Raw genomic sequence first — 13,896 nt, forward strand, 5'->3', positions numbered from 1 at the left:
CTAAAGTCTCCACCCACCTTGTAAAAACAAGACCAAATTCACATTGTTGCATTAAGCTTGCCTAAGCACCATGCATCATCCAAATGGCAAGCAGTGACTAAGCAATGTTGTATTTTAATGAATATTCAAACATAGATACATTATTCTATTTCTGTTGGCTTTTTAATTTTCTAATGCCTTTTCAAGGTCTGTGCATCTGGAAGGGGGAGGGAGACGTTTGCTCTTAGAGGAAAAAAAGGCACATTGCCGTTTCATTTCTTTGTAGAGGTTCGTAATGCGATTACCAAAATGTGAATAACAATCAAATAATGCAAAGGCTTATTCCCTATAGATAGCAAAAATAAATTTCAGTCAAATGTTTCCAGCAGAAATCTCAAATTTGTCATGCAAAGTACTTCTCTGCATTCAAACATAATGTATTTATGTGACTCAGAAACATCAAACATTAGGATAAATAGCCAGATTATAAGTACAGTCCGCTTATGAAATGATTGGAATAGAGGTGCAATTAATGAAACTGGCAGAATGGCTATGAAGCAGTGCTAATGCCTTGAGATTTAAGGAAAGTATCCAGATCTGCTTTACAGCACAGGGTGGAAGAGACACTTAGAGATTGCTTGCCATTCTCCCTGTTAACAATCTTTGACTACCTTTTTCTGATTGTGACTTACAATCACATCAGAAGGAAGTTAGAATCTATTTTTGCAAGATTCTCCTGGGCTCAAATTTTAAAAGGAACTGAGGCCTGAGGAGCGAAGGGGAAGAAAATTAAAGGATTGGTAACATCATCAATGCTTTCCTTCTTTTTTTTCCAGTTTTTTTTCTCCCTGTGTAACACTACATACTTAAAAACAAAAACAGAAAACAAAACAAACAAAATTAAAAAAACTCAAACCAATCAAAACCCAAACAAAAAAACCCAACAAATAAAACCAGGAGTAGGAAAGAATGGTGAGTTCATACATCTGAAAAAAGGGCTGCTTTGAACTCCTTGTCCCAAATTTCCCAAAACCACTTACCTGGCAGAAGTGTTCTCTTAAGTTGCTGCAGGATCTCTTTCCCCTAGCTCATCTGTTGAGTTTCTGTCTCCTCATTTGCTTTCTCTGCATCCTTGAAAATGAATGGATATAGTCTGAGATACCTAGATTGGACCTACTGATGCTTGTGAGAGATTGGATAGAAGTGGCATAAAGCATATGAAACGGCAGGTTTTAATACTTGTGTGGGTCCTGTGTTTCTGGGGCTGAAGGGCGCATGTTTGGGAAAAACAACAGGAATAAGCATTGCTTGCTCTGTATTAATCTCTGGATGTGGTTCTTTACTGGGCAGATATTTTGGAGATGTGTATCAACAGTCTGTGATCAGCGGATTGATTTTTCAGTAGATTTTGTTAGTTTTCTGTGTCCAGCAGCTAGTGGTGATTAAATAAACATTTAAATTTTGTAAGGACCTTGAAGAGAATGTTTAAGCAGAGGTTGCTGAGGGCAACACTAGGCTCAGTTACCATTGTCTGATGGCAGAGGCTGACATTACTTTTAAGCAGTGAGAAGTGCTGAGATTCATCTACCTATTGCTGGAACCTCTGATTCTACCTTTATGGAGAATTTATTGTGGCTGTCCTTACAGGGTTTTTTTCCCCTCTGGTCTTATTAATTATTAGTATATCAGTATGAATTGATTAGCAGTAGCAGAAATTTTTGAATTTACCATACTGTACTATTGCAGGTAAATTATAACAGCCTTCTCCAAATAAATGTTAAATTAATTGGGTATTCAAATCTTAATTAAGCCTGCTCAACACCAAGGTTTCATGATACTTTGAATATGTTTCTACTTATTTGAGTAAATTAATGTATAAATAACAAACCTCAGGATGAGGTTTGAGCTCATCATGAGCTGATGCAGGTGGAATGCAAGTCTGGGTGACCTGTGCTTAGTACGGAATTTAGAGCATATGAGAGAAAAACCAACCAACCAAACAAAAAACAAAAACAAAACCCACAAAACAAAAAAAAAAACCCACAAATGGTATTAGGACACCTATATTTTGAGGCTGTACAGGATTTATTATAACTTATATAGCCTTGGAGCTAGCATAGTTTCTATCCACTTATCAATAGCCTACAGATCTTTATGAGAAGGTTTTACCAGGAAATAGATATGTTACTCTGTAGTTCATCATAGGGGAGGACTCCTCTATAAAGGAAGAAGTTTTATTAGTCTCAGATTTTTCTTTTCCTGGATTTAACAGGACCTGCAAATGTTTTCCTCCAGAAAACCCTTTATAAACCTTCCCCTTTAATTGAGCAGTAATGATTTCAGGTGTCCAAGCAACCTCTCTGCACTGAAGCTGTGCTTCCAGTAAATGTGGAAAATTCACAAGGGCCACATAAAATGTTATGAGCTGGTATCTTACAGCAGTGATTCCCTTCTCCCAGAAAGTTCACATGAAGTCCTTTTGTGGTCTTATAGGAGCTTTGTTTCTATTTGATGAGCCTCATAGACTACAGCTAGGAGGAAAAGTTGGCAGTAGTCTTCCTTGTCCCTCAAGCAGTATGCATGATGGTTTCTGCTAAGGCACATTCCCAAGGTACTGCAAGACCTTCACTTTAATGGCTAAATCCTGAAATTGATTTTCCTTTTGTTTGTGTGTTGAGGCCAACTAAGAATCTACCAAATCTCAAAAAGTTAACTCTAGAAAGAGGTGAGTCTTCTGCAAAAAGCTCCCTGATGACATTGATATAGCCTTTGCTTGCAGATGTACTGGACAGCAATGTATTTACTAACCAAATTATTCTCTGACATTTATTTTTTATGAAACTTAAACACTTTTTTGAAATGTGCCATTTCTGATCTTTTGGGTTTGTTTTTATTTTCAAAGAAATGTCATTGATCTTTTACCTTGTAAAAAATGTGGAAATATTTTGGTTTTTTTATAGGCTTTCTTATATTTTAAAAGATACTAGATTATATACATCTTGTTAAATGCTGTCAAATAATAATAAGATTGAAAAGGAATGGATATAGTCTGAGATTCCTTGATTGGATCTACTGATGCTTGTGAGAGGTTAGGTAGGAGTGGCATAGAGCATATGAAATGGCAGGTTTTAATAATTGTGTGGGTCCTGTGTTTCTGGGGCTGGAGGGTGCATGTTTTGAAAGGGTGGAGTTTTTTAACTTCAGAAGTTTTCAGAACTAACACGTTGAGTTTTTGAGTTACATCACTCAGAAGGAACTTGGTGGAAAGATACTTTTCCAGGACAGTGAGTCCTACATCTTCAGCAACTCCATCAACTACTTCCTTAAAACCTATTTATAAGATACTGAGAAGATGTTTGTTTATGGGCATTAACTCTGTTGTGATTTTTGAAAATTTTCACTTTACTGGAATTCTATCACTTTATATTTGCAATTCAAGTCAGAATTACTTTTTAATGTGTTAGAATTTCATATATAACAGGAATTCCATTTCTTGAGTAGTTGTATAGAAATCTGCTTTCCCTTCAAAGAGACTGAATTTTATAATATATGGAGAGAGTCATAATCAAGTCTGGCTGCTCACAGGTTATTAAAACTGTTAGTCACTGTGGCCATATAAGAGATGAATGAATATATCATTGAAAAACTAAACTAGCAGCATAAATAGGCAGGCCTTTTTTTGCTTGAATGAGTCCATATGTCTCTTCTAGGCCCACAGAGGGACTAAATGTTTTACTCAATGGAATGAAGATAAAGAGCTCTCCTAGTTCAAGGCTGAAGGCTTTCTGGCAAGTTTTTTCTGATGTTTATGTGGAATTTCCTCTTTTTCAGTTTGTGCCCATTGCCTTTTGTCCTGTCTCTGAGCACCACTGAGAAGACTCTGCCTTCGTCTTCTTTACAACATTCCCCTTGGGTATTTATGCACATCAAGAAGATCCCCACCTGAAATATCTATTCTCCAGACTGAACAATTACAGCTCTTTCAGCTTCTCCTTATATTAAAGATGGTCTAGTCCCTTATTCATATTTGTAATCCCTCACTAGACTCACTCCACTACATTTTGGACTGTGGTGCTCAGGACTGGACACAGCACTGCAGATGTGACCTCACCAGCAGTCAATAGAGGGGAGAGATAACCTCAATTAATGCAGCCCAGGATACCATTTACCTCCTTTGCCATGAGGTGATCAGCCTCCTGTTGTCCACAGGGACACCCAGACCCTTTCCTAACAAAGCTGCTTTCCAGTCAGTTTGCTAGTCAGGCCCTGACCAAAACTAGTGCCTGGGTTTGTTCCTACCCAAATGCAGGACTTCACATTTCTCTTTGTTGATCTTCATGAATTCCTCTTTATAATTCTGCAACTTGTCAAGATCCCTCTGGTTGGCAACACAATCATTAGTTATTATCATCTGGAAATTTGCTGAACGTGCATGCTGCCCCAATGTCCAAGTCATTAATAAAGTTTTTTCATAGCAAAGGACAGGCGTATCAATGCCTGAGGTACATCACCAGTGACTAGCTTCCAGCTGGACTTTGTGCCATTGATCACTGCTCTCTAAGCCCGACAGGTAAGCCATTTTTCAGTTCCACTTCATTGTCCATTTATCTAACCTATACTTCATCAGATTGTCTGTGAGGATTTTATGGGAGAGTGTCAAAAATTAATAAAGTCAAGATAAACACCATCCACCGTTCTTCGCTCATTTGCCAAACTGGTCATCTCATTGAAGAAGGCTATGAGGTTGGTTAAGGATGTTTTAATCTTTGTAAATCCATGATGACTATTCCTGATCAACTTCTTGTCCTTCATGTATGAAAACAGTTTCCAGACTCATTTGCTTTATCACCTTCCCTGAGACTGAGGTGAGGCTGACCACCTGTAATTCCCTGAATCTTCCTTCTTGCCCTTCTTGAGAATAGGAATGACATTTGCTTTCCTCCAGTCCCAGTCTTTGGGAAATTCTCTCAGTCACCATGATCTTCCAAAGATTATCAGTATTGGCCTTGCAAGCAACAGCAACCAGCTCCATTGGCACTTGCGGGAGCATCCCATCATGGCCCATGAAGTTGTTTATGCCCAGTTTATTTTAAGGGTTCCATAACATGATCCCTTTCCACTGATAAGGCTTTTCCTCTGAGCTAAGGGCTTGGGATTCCCAAGGGCAAGACTCACCAGTAAAAAATGAGTCACAGAAGACATTGAGACCTTTATCCTTCTCTGTGTCCTTCCTCAATAGGGCTTCTGCTTGTAGAAATCCTTCTTGTTACCAGTTGCATTCCTTACCAAATTCCTAGTTGCATCCATGCATATTTGCAGCATGGCTCTTTGTTCCTCCCAGATCACCTGGTCCTGTTTTCACCTTTCTGCTTCTTGTGTTTTAGTTTAGTGGGGAGCTCCTTGTTCATCCATGAAAGTCTGCTGCCTTAACTATGTTTCCTGCTTGCTGGGATGGACCACTCCTGAGCTTGAAGAAGGTGAACCTTGAAACTTGTTTTTTTTACCTAAAATTGAATTTTTCTTGTCAGGTTAAAACCAAATTTTTGCAGTCACTAATCCTAACTGTACTGAGGAGCATTTCTGAAAAGGTGGACAAGGACATCTGCATCTGGGTAATAACAGGTATTTGGGTATGTAGACTACGTATCTGCTTCCGGAATAATTTAAACCACTATGAAAATTTCTCGTTTATTTCCATGAGCACAGAATCAGGAAGTGGGTTATTCTTGTGGTTCATGAGATCATTGTACCATTTGGAGAAGAATCAATCTATGCTACACCTATGGGAATGGTAGCAAGGGAAGAAGATGGAGCCTGTAATCTCTTTATTGGCATAGTAAAACATGGTTATTGAAACTAATCTTAAATATTTAGGGTCTAGCCCTTCCTGAAAAAGCTATCAAGGATTTAATAGAAAATAAAAGCTTTTCTATTACATTTGTAACCATATGCTAGCAATTATAAGAGAATTATGGACTGGATATAGCATCCCATATGAAACCATGAAATGTCTCCAACCTCTAAAAAGGAAAAATTCTCTCTTAAACTATCTGGACTTTCACAGTAATTGCAAGACAGCCCAATAGATTTGATTTTACTACGTTGTTCTATAAGTACTCTCTTACAGGAATATAGCTATTTTTGATATTTAATTAATTACTTGCCAGGATTGAGGTCTTAATGAAGTTTTTCTTTTCAAGCAATTTAAGAGGCTAGTGCTGATGCAGTAATTTCTTTAAGCAGAATATCTTAATTTTAGAACAACTTATTAAACCTTTATCTGCAATACACACCTGTTTATCCATCAAACTTAAAATTTCTTATGTGCATCTACATAAATATACTTATGTCCCTTTCACAAATTTTTTTTTTAAAAAGTGTCTTGTTAAAAGAAGTCCAGCAGATCTTCACAAAACAAGTGCTTTCATCTCTGTTATTGGATTTTAGTGTTTCTCTCAGCAAACAATACTTACAGAGATATGTTTTATGTATTGATTCTTAGAAAGAAGTGGTTTAGATCAATGCTGATTTTGAATTCTCAACGTACTGAAGAGAAGCATAACTATAACATGTTAGTAGTCAATGGCTTTTCTGTGTTCTGCTAACATTAGGAAGTGGACTTGATGGGATTTTTTTTATTATTATTTTTTTTTTTTTTTTTATGGAACAGCTGTTCCAGCAAAGAAACAAGTTCAGCAGAGTATATTTTGTTCTCTCTCTGTATCTTCTGTGTGGCATTCCAGGAGTGCTTGTCACTTTGGCACATTTAGTGAGCTACACATAAACTAAAGAACATTCAGTAATTTTAAAAATATTATTAAACCATTTATCTCTAGAGTTTTAAACAGAATTCTTTTTCATCTCCAAGAAGATCATGCTTTAAAGTTAGTTAACATTTTGGGCTGACAGCTCAAATAGCTGGTTTCATGTTAATAAACACAGTTTTCATTTATGTAGTGTCAAATTTCAGCAGTTGCAGTTGTAAATACAAATTTTGAAGAGGATTAAAAAAATGGGGGAAAAGTTGTTGAAGTTTACAGAGCAGAGGGAATTTTCTGCAAGGCTCTAGAGCCAGGAATTTCTGTAGCTTGTATAGTTCTGCCTCACAGTAGCAATGGGAGCTGAATTATTGAGTAATTCACCCAAAGTTAGAAGATGGGATCAATGCCATCTAAGGGAGAGTCCCCTTTGGGGGCTACAACAGCATTGAGAAGGCAGCTCTTTAGCCATTTCACACCTGGGACGAGGTGAAGTACTTCCCCTCAGAGATGCCCACCACATGGCATGGCATTCATGTTGAGCTGTGGATGGGAGGATTTGAGCCTAATTTAACAGTAGCAGTTGACCTGGCATGTCCTGTAAATAGGCCTGACACCATTTGGTACTTAGTTGTGGCCTAGCTTCAAACAGCTACCTTGAACTGCAGATCCGAGGCACTGCTCAAAGAATAATTCCATTTGCCTGCGACAAGCCGGGGACAGGCTGACAGAACAAGTAGCATTAGGGAGGGTGGAGACTGCCAGCATCAATAATGATTATACGTGCTGCTTCTGTCTGTGATGAGCTGCCAGCTTGTAAATGCTGAACAATTGAGTGACCTTGGACAAACCGGTCCCAATAATGATACAGCGTTTGTTTTAATATGAAAGTGACAAGAAGGAAAAGATCACAGTGTGTCTCTCTTTCATGCAATCCCTCATCTCCAAAATGGATACATCTCATGTGAGTTTAATAATTCGTTTCATATGCAAAGCCTCTTTCTCTGGTATTAAGAACATCTTCATTTCAAAGCTTAGAAAAGTTAAAGACTGAAGGCTGGAGTTAAGAAAGGAAGATAGTTCTTATACCTGCAGTGGCTGTCACCTGCTTAGAGATAATAAAAATACTTCCTGAAATTTAAAACTGTGCTTTATCTCAGCTTAGGTACCTGCAAGTTTTTTGTATTTGGGAGCACTGGCAGCCTGTCCCCCTGGGAGCATGAGGCCTGGCTGTGGTTGTCCTGAGGCACTGCATGTTGCTGCCCATGCCACCACATGTGGGAAGAGGAGGAGGAAGAGTCATGTGGGTGCCATGGCACAATGTGCCCCCAGTGCTGACAAGCCTGGCCTCATTATCCAGGCAGCTCAGTGTTTCTCCATCCCACCACCAGGCTCCCCCTCCTGCCCCATCCTTCTCCTGGTGCCTTCTCTGAAGGGTTGGCAGCTCCCAGCGGGCTGGCACTTGGCGTTCTCCAAAAGGATCTCCATGGCTGTCTTTGGCATCCTCTGCCAAATGCTGCCTCCTGAGAGAGGGAGTTGCTCTCCTGGGAGCTGGGAACCCCAGGTCTCTGTGCTCCTTCAGTCCCCCCAGCAGCAGGGTGCAGCCCTGCAGTTTCGTGGTGATCTCTGGGCAACCCCAAGCACTGGCAGCAGATCCCAGGCCCTGCTCCTAGCGCAGGTGTCTTGTGGCAACAGGTTCTGGTGAAATTCATTATTTTCTTTAATAATTTAGAAAAGCTGGAGGTGAGTAAAAGGGGGAGCATGGAAATAAGAAGTGTGTAAAATACAGTCTGAGAATCTTACAAATTGGAATTTTTAAATTGAGGATAGTGATACCAATTCATTAATTGAATAACATCATAGGCATTTAATACCAATATATTTTTATGGCTGTGTTAAGTGGTTTTAAAGATATATTTTGCTTTCCTTTTCATAAATTAGCCTTGATAATACCTTCCTGTTCATGGAAGCAGAAATTCTCAAAATCTGTCTCTTGGCATTTTGCCATTTTGTGGCAGTAATAGATCATTCCCTTCTGATGGGAAGAGTTTTAAATAAATGTCAGCTCAACAAGCAGCTGTGTGAAACAGGCTGATCCAGCCTCTGTCTTTGGGTCAAATACTCACTGTCTCTGCTGCAAACAAAATACGAAAACTAAAGAGATCGAGTCCAATGGGGTGTGTTCTGTTAACATGGAAGAATTTCAAAACACTTTGAAGGATGGATCTCATCTCAGCATCACATAGGATATGGAAAAATGTTCTTGCTGGTTGCTGCAGGAGAGCTTTACAGCTGTGGAGGATCCTGTTGGCTTTAATAGGCTATGAATACATTACTGACTAACCTGGCTTACAAGCAGCTGACATTTAAGTACCTGATGCCCCTGACACACTCCTTCATCTCCTCCTTGCCTGTAGATGAAGAGATAAAGTCTGCAGGAAAGTAATACCAGCATAGTCAGAAAGCCAAAATAGCTGAGCAGTATAGTGGTGTGTTTAAATTCTATCCTACAGAATATTTTCAGATAAAATTACAAACATATCACAAATACACAAGTTCAATGAATTTTATCCATAAAGAGCTGTGGAAATGAGGGAAAAGAAAGAAAATGAGACATGGGAAACAAATTAATTCTTTGTAACAGGCCTCATCATTTATACAAGTGTGGTATGAGTTAAGTCAAAGCTTGGGGGTTGCAGAAGAAAATAAAGACTGCAGTTGCTGTGTCTGGCTGTTGAACAAAGTGAACCTTCAAGGTTCACCTTTTAGTCAGAAATAATCAACATGCTGTCTTGTTACCAGCACTTCTTGTTATCTGCTCTGATGAAGAAGGATCTAACCTTTTACATTAGATCACATCCTGACAGCATCATTCCAATAAAGAAAGAAAAAAAGGGAGCAGCTCTAATGAGTATGTTTGGAAGGACTCACATTGTCAAGGCCTCAAAAAGAAAGATTTTTATTATTTTGATTGATTGATTGGTCTGACCTTACAGGTGAGTCAAGTCTCTTCAGGACCATAAAACTAATTTTTCTGACCAATTTATAGTACCTTCCTTTTTCCCTTTCTGTTTTGTGTCTAAGACAAGTGAAATGTTTCAACACAGCCTCTACTGATCCTAAAAATTCTGTGATTCACCATAACTTCAGGATATTAATCAATTTGTTTCTTGCATGTTCAGAGATGAAGAAAGAAGTGCTTGAGCCAGCATTTCTTTACTTATCCATTTATTTATTTGTTCTCCAGCTGTACGAGGGTGTTCTAATCCTGTGAGACTTCTATCTTCAGATGGCCATGCAAGAGAGAACTCTTAGGGACATTAAAGAATCTCTCTCTTTAGATCAAAATGTAGGCTTTTCTATCACTTCTCAACACTATGTGGAAGTTTTGATATCAAAATAGCTAGAAAGAAATTAAGAAAAACAGAACACAATATTATTACAAAGACTTGAGAGCAAGACGTATGTCACATAAGCCTCCTCATACTCTGGGCAGCATGGTTGTCAAAGTAGGTGAGAAGACAAGAGAAAGAAAAATTGCTGACCAGTGTAAAACAAAAACCTCCCAGGCCAGTTCCAAACTGCTGAAGTTTCAGCAGCTTGCTGAAGGGGTACTTGCTGTGCTGCTCTCACTACTGCTTTGTCTCTCCTGGGGAGTTCAAGTTGACTGTCTGCCATTGTCACAAAAGACCAGCTCATCATCTTCTGACCTCCCTTCATAGTTTGTGGCATTGATGCCTTCTCCTTTGAGAAGACTATCTGGTAAGAGTTATAACAGGTATTATAATGAAAGGGAAAAGAGTTGAGAAGTCATATCACAGTCCAAGGTTACATCGTCTGATAAATGCTTCATCTGATCCTGGTGTCGCCTTGGGCCATCCTATAATAAAACAACACACTACGGTTGATGTCCTCGCAGTTGCCTTTTGGTCTCACTGATTTAGTAAAATTCCGCTGTTGAAAACTGCTCAGTAAATTCAAACCATTTATAATAAACATTGATGATGTTCTTGAATTCTTAAAACTTTTGAGGAATTCCATGGGGAAATTCCACTGACTATTAGTAAAAGATTTTGCAGATGGGAACCCACAAAACTGTGGGACTATCACTGTTCTTGTAAAAGGAAATAGGGCTGATGGTTTGCATATTGTTTCCCCCTTATCTTACCATATCCAAGAAGGCAGAAGGGTTTCAGAGAGGTAAGTGAATATACTAGTTCTGCATGAAATGCAACCACACTAATGTTTGCCATGTGCAGCCTTTAAATGCATTGCCTTGCATTTAAAGTCACACTTCTTAGAACAAGTTTTCCTGTTGGGTTTGCAGTCAAATGTTTGAAGGGTTTGATTAATCATTCCACATTCACTTGAAGTTTGCTGCTGCTTTGAATTAGGTGGCTTCCCTCTCCTGCAAAGTCCCTCAGCAGGGTGGTGGATTCCTGTAGGATCCTCACCTACGTATGTGAGACCACCAGAGGTTTGGTGAGGCCAGAAAGGTTGAGTCAATAAAATATTAGAGAGGTAATGTGGAGAAATATTAGAATCTTGAGCAGCCTGAGACAGCCATTCTGGTTAGCTCAATTCAGACAAGAATATCTGTTGTACATAATAAATGAAATAGACTAAATAATAATGTTTAATAGGCTTAAGTAATTTCAGCTGCAAACCAGGACTCCTTACTGGTCAGCTAGAGACTCCAAACTAAGAAAATGTTATCTACAAGGGTGTCTTGTGTGCCATTGCAGCCATTCAAATTATCTCATGTATTGAGTTAAGCATCTTTCTAGAAGGAAAAAGAAAAAATAAAGAGATGAATATATTTCATCAACAAGTTTTGTAATTCAAGGCTAAGGTATGAAAACAGATTCTTTGCTTTGAGTATGGCATTTGCATATCTTGTGTTGTGCAGCACCTCTGTGTAGTCAAAGGTCACGGAGCTTTGTGCCAACTTTCTTTGCCAACAGTAGTAGCAGTGCCTGTTTGCCATATACTCTGTGAGTCATTTCTGAGGGTTTTCTTTTCATGATGCTTTAAATAGAAGCTCTTTTCATGGTCATACTTTTCATTTACAATAGTAAGACTGTACTTCGTGGGGCAAGAATGAAAAGAAAAGTAATAAGGATTATCTGTATTTTTTTTTTCCTTAAATTGCTTCTCCCCTGAATATTTCCATTTACAAATAAAGGCATTATAGATGTCTTTGGAAAATATGCTGCATAAAAGAAAGAAATGCATGGCAGGTAATACTAAATAACAAAAAAAAAAAAAACACCACAAGAAGAGATGTTGTTTCTGATGTTTTCCTTCATTAGCTCTGATAGTGTTCTTTAACATCTTAAAATATTAATCTCATAGAACAGTCTGAAGAGCAGTAGCCACCATCACCACTTCGGTGGATCTAAGAAAAAGCATTCCAAAACCTGAGAGCTCCAAAGAAACCAGGGAAGTAAAATATATTGGTTTATTGTTATGGTGGTGAAAAAATAGTGTTAAGACCCTCAAGGGAAGACATAAGTGAATCTGGGCCCCTCCACATCTCATGAGTGTTGTAGCTTCATCCCTAACTTGTAGGAAGGGAGCTTTTGCTGTTTTGCCTTTTCCTTGTTACCTAAAAATGTAATTTTGTGAACAGTGCCTTGAGCTGGACCTCCATTTCTATAGGCTTACTGGTGCAAAAATACCTGAAATAGAAATGATGAGGAAAATGGGTTTTTTTAAAGCCATTTGTTTACATATTAACTGCAAAGTGCCTCATTTGACAGAACTGCAGCTGCTCCTACTCTTTTTGTCTTCCTTCTGCAGAGCTCATAATGTAATGGGCTGCCATGGGAAAAGGCTGGGGCTTCCTCAGTGCATGCTGCCTTGCTTCTTTTCCCTGTCAGTGGCTCCCTCTGTGTTGGCAGCACTCATCCTTCACCAGTGCCTTGCTCGCATCAGTGTTTTCTTTTAACCTTGCCCAAGTCTGTCTTCAGAGGCAGTTCTTGAGTTCACCATAGAGCTTGATGTACAGCATGAGACTGCAAGTGGTACACATAAGAATTGTTCATGTCTTCAACTCTTCTGAACTGAATCTGAAGTACAGATTTTGACTGATTTATGGTGTTATAGCTTATTAAAGCTGATGTAAGGCCAAGAGTGGTTATTTTTTTCAGAAGCGCACTACCTGCAGTCTTCAGAAGGAACCAAAAACTGCAATAAATTACTTTAAAATATTTTCTACCTTAAAAAAGCATTTTCTACTATAGATTTCTCTTCTAGTCTTCTGTTTAGTAGATCTGCTCTTTGAACTTAGAGTTGAGTAAAATACCTATTCCATGCTTACAAAATTACAAATGTTCAGTCTTGATCCAGAACACTTTCTTATTGCACAGCAACCCCTTGACTTGGAAACCACACAATCTTCTAGGTGCAGTGGGTTTCAGAAGCTCAGAACAGTGTAATAAAAACCTCCCAAAAGTTAATTTATGCCAGCCAAAACTGCAAGACATTCTGCCTTTAAAAAAACTGGTGCTGTTTTTGAACAGTGATTGAGTGATTGCTGAGCATCCCACAGCTGTGGCTATACTTTAAGAAGTACTGGCATCTCACTTTTATTGCATGAACTCTTGAGAAGTGAGGTTGGAACTATAACATCATTGCTGAAACCTGTTTGGGAGTATGTGCCAAAGTAGTCACTTTTTGCTCTCAGTTTTTCCTTTCACTGTCTGTGAAGTGTTTTGTGTGTTCACACATCTCCCAAACTCAGCAATGAACTTCAAGAGGTCTGAGCCTGCTACGTCCAGTCAGAAAAGACAGCCACAGGAGGGAAGGCGTGTCAGTGGGTCACCTTTTGGTCCTCACAAGAACAGTGACTGATGTAAAGCAGACTGAATGTTGTGACCTCAGGGCAGATTATAAGTTAGCCATAGGTCTCTCTTGTGGTGTTAGTGTAGATAATTACTTAAACAACATTAGCCTGATTAAAGAGCCTGGGAGAAGCCCTGGCGTGATTCAGTTTAGCATGAGGTTCCAGAATTGAGAGCACTTCTTAATATTGACTGCATGCTTCCTAATGATTAAGACATCAAATTAGAGAAATTTCAAGACAGTTTTTATAATTGATTGTATTTACTTTATTATGACTGTTTCATTAATGACACCCTGCTTTCCATGGTAGCTA

General features: G+C 38.8%; 1 protein-coding gene across 2 annotated transcripts in view; it reads left to right on the forward strand.

Annotated features, from left to right (window-relative positions):
• The window catches only part of MOCOS (molybdenum cofactor sulfurase), a 209,301-nt gene that overhangs the window by 135,176 nt on the left and 60,229 nt on the right, over positions 1-13,896 (forward strand). The window lies entirely within an intron of this gene.

The sequence above is a fragment of the Pseudopodoces humilis genome, chromosome 1 (genome assembly GCF_049639895.1).
Source record: "Pseudopodoces humilis isolate 2021_Gansu_Grassland_sample_001 chromosome 1, ASM4963989v1, whole genome shotgun sequence".
In the NCBI taxonomy this organism is placed as follows: domain Eukaryota; kingdom Metazoa; phylum Chordata; class Aves; order Passeriformes; family Paridae; genus Pseudopodoces; species Pseudopodoces humilis.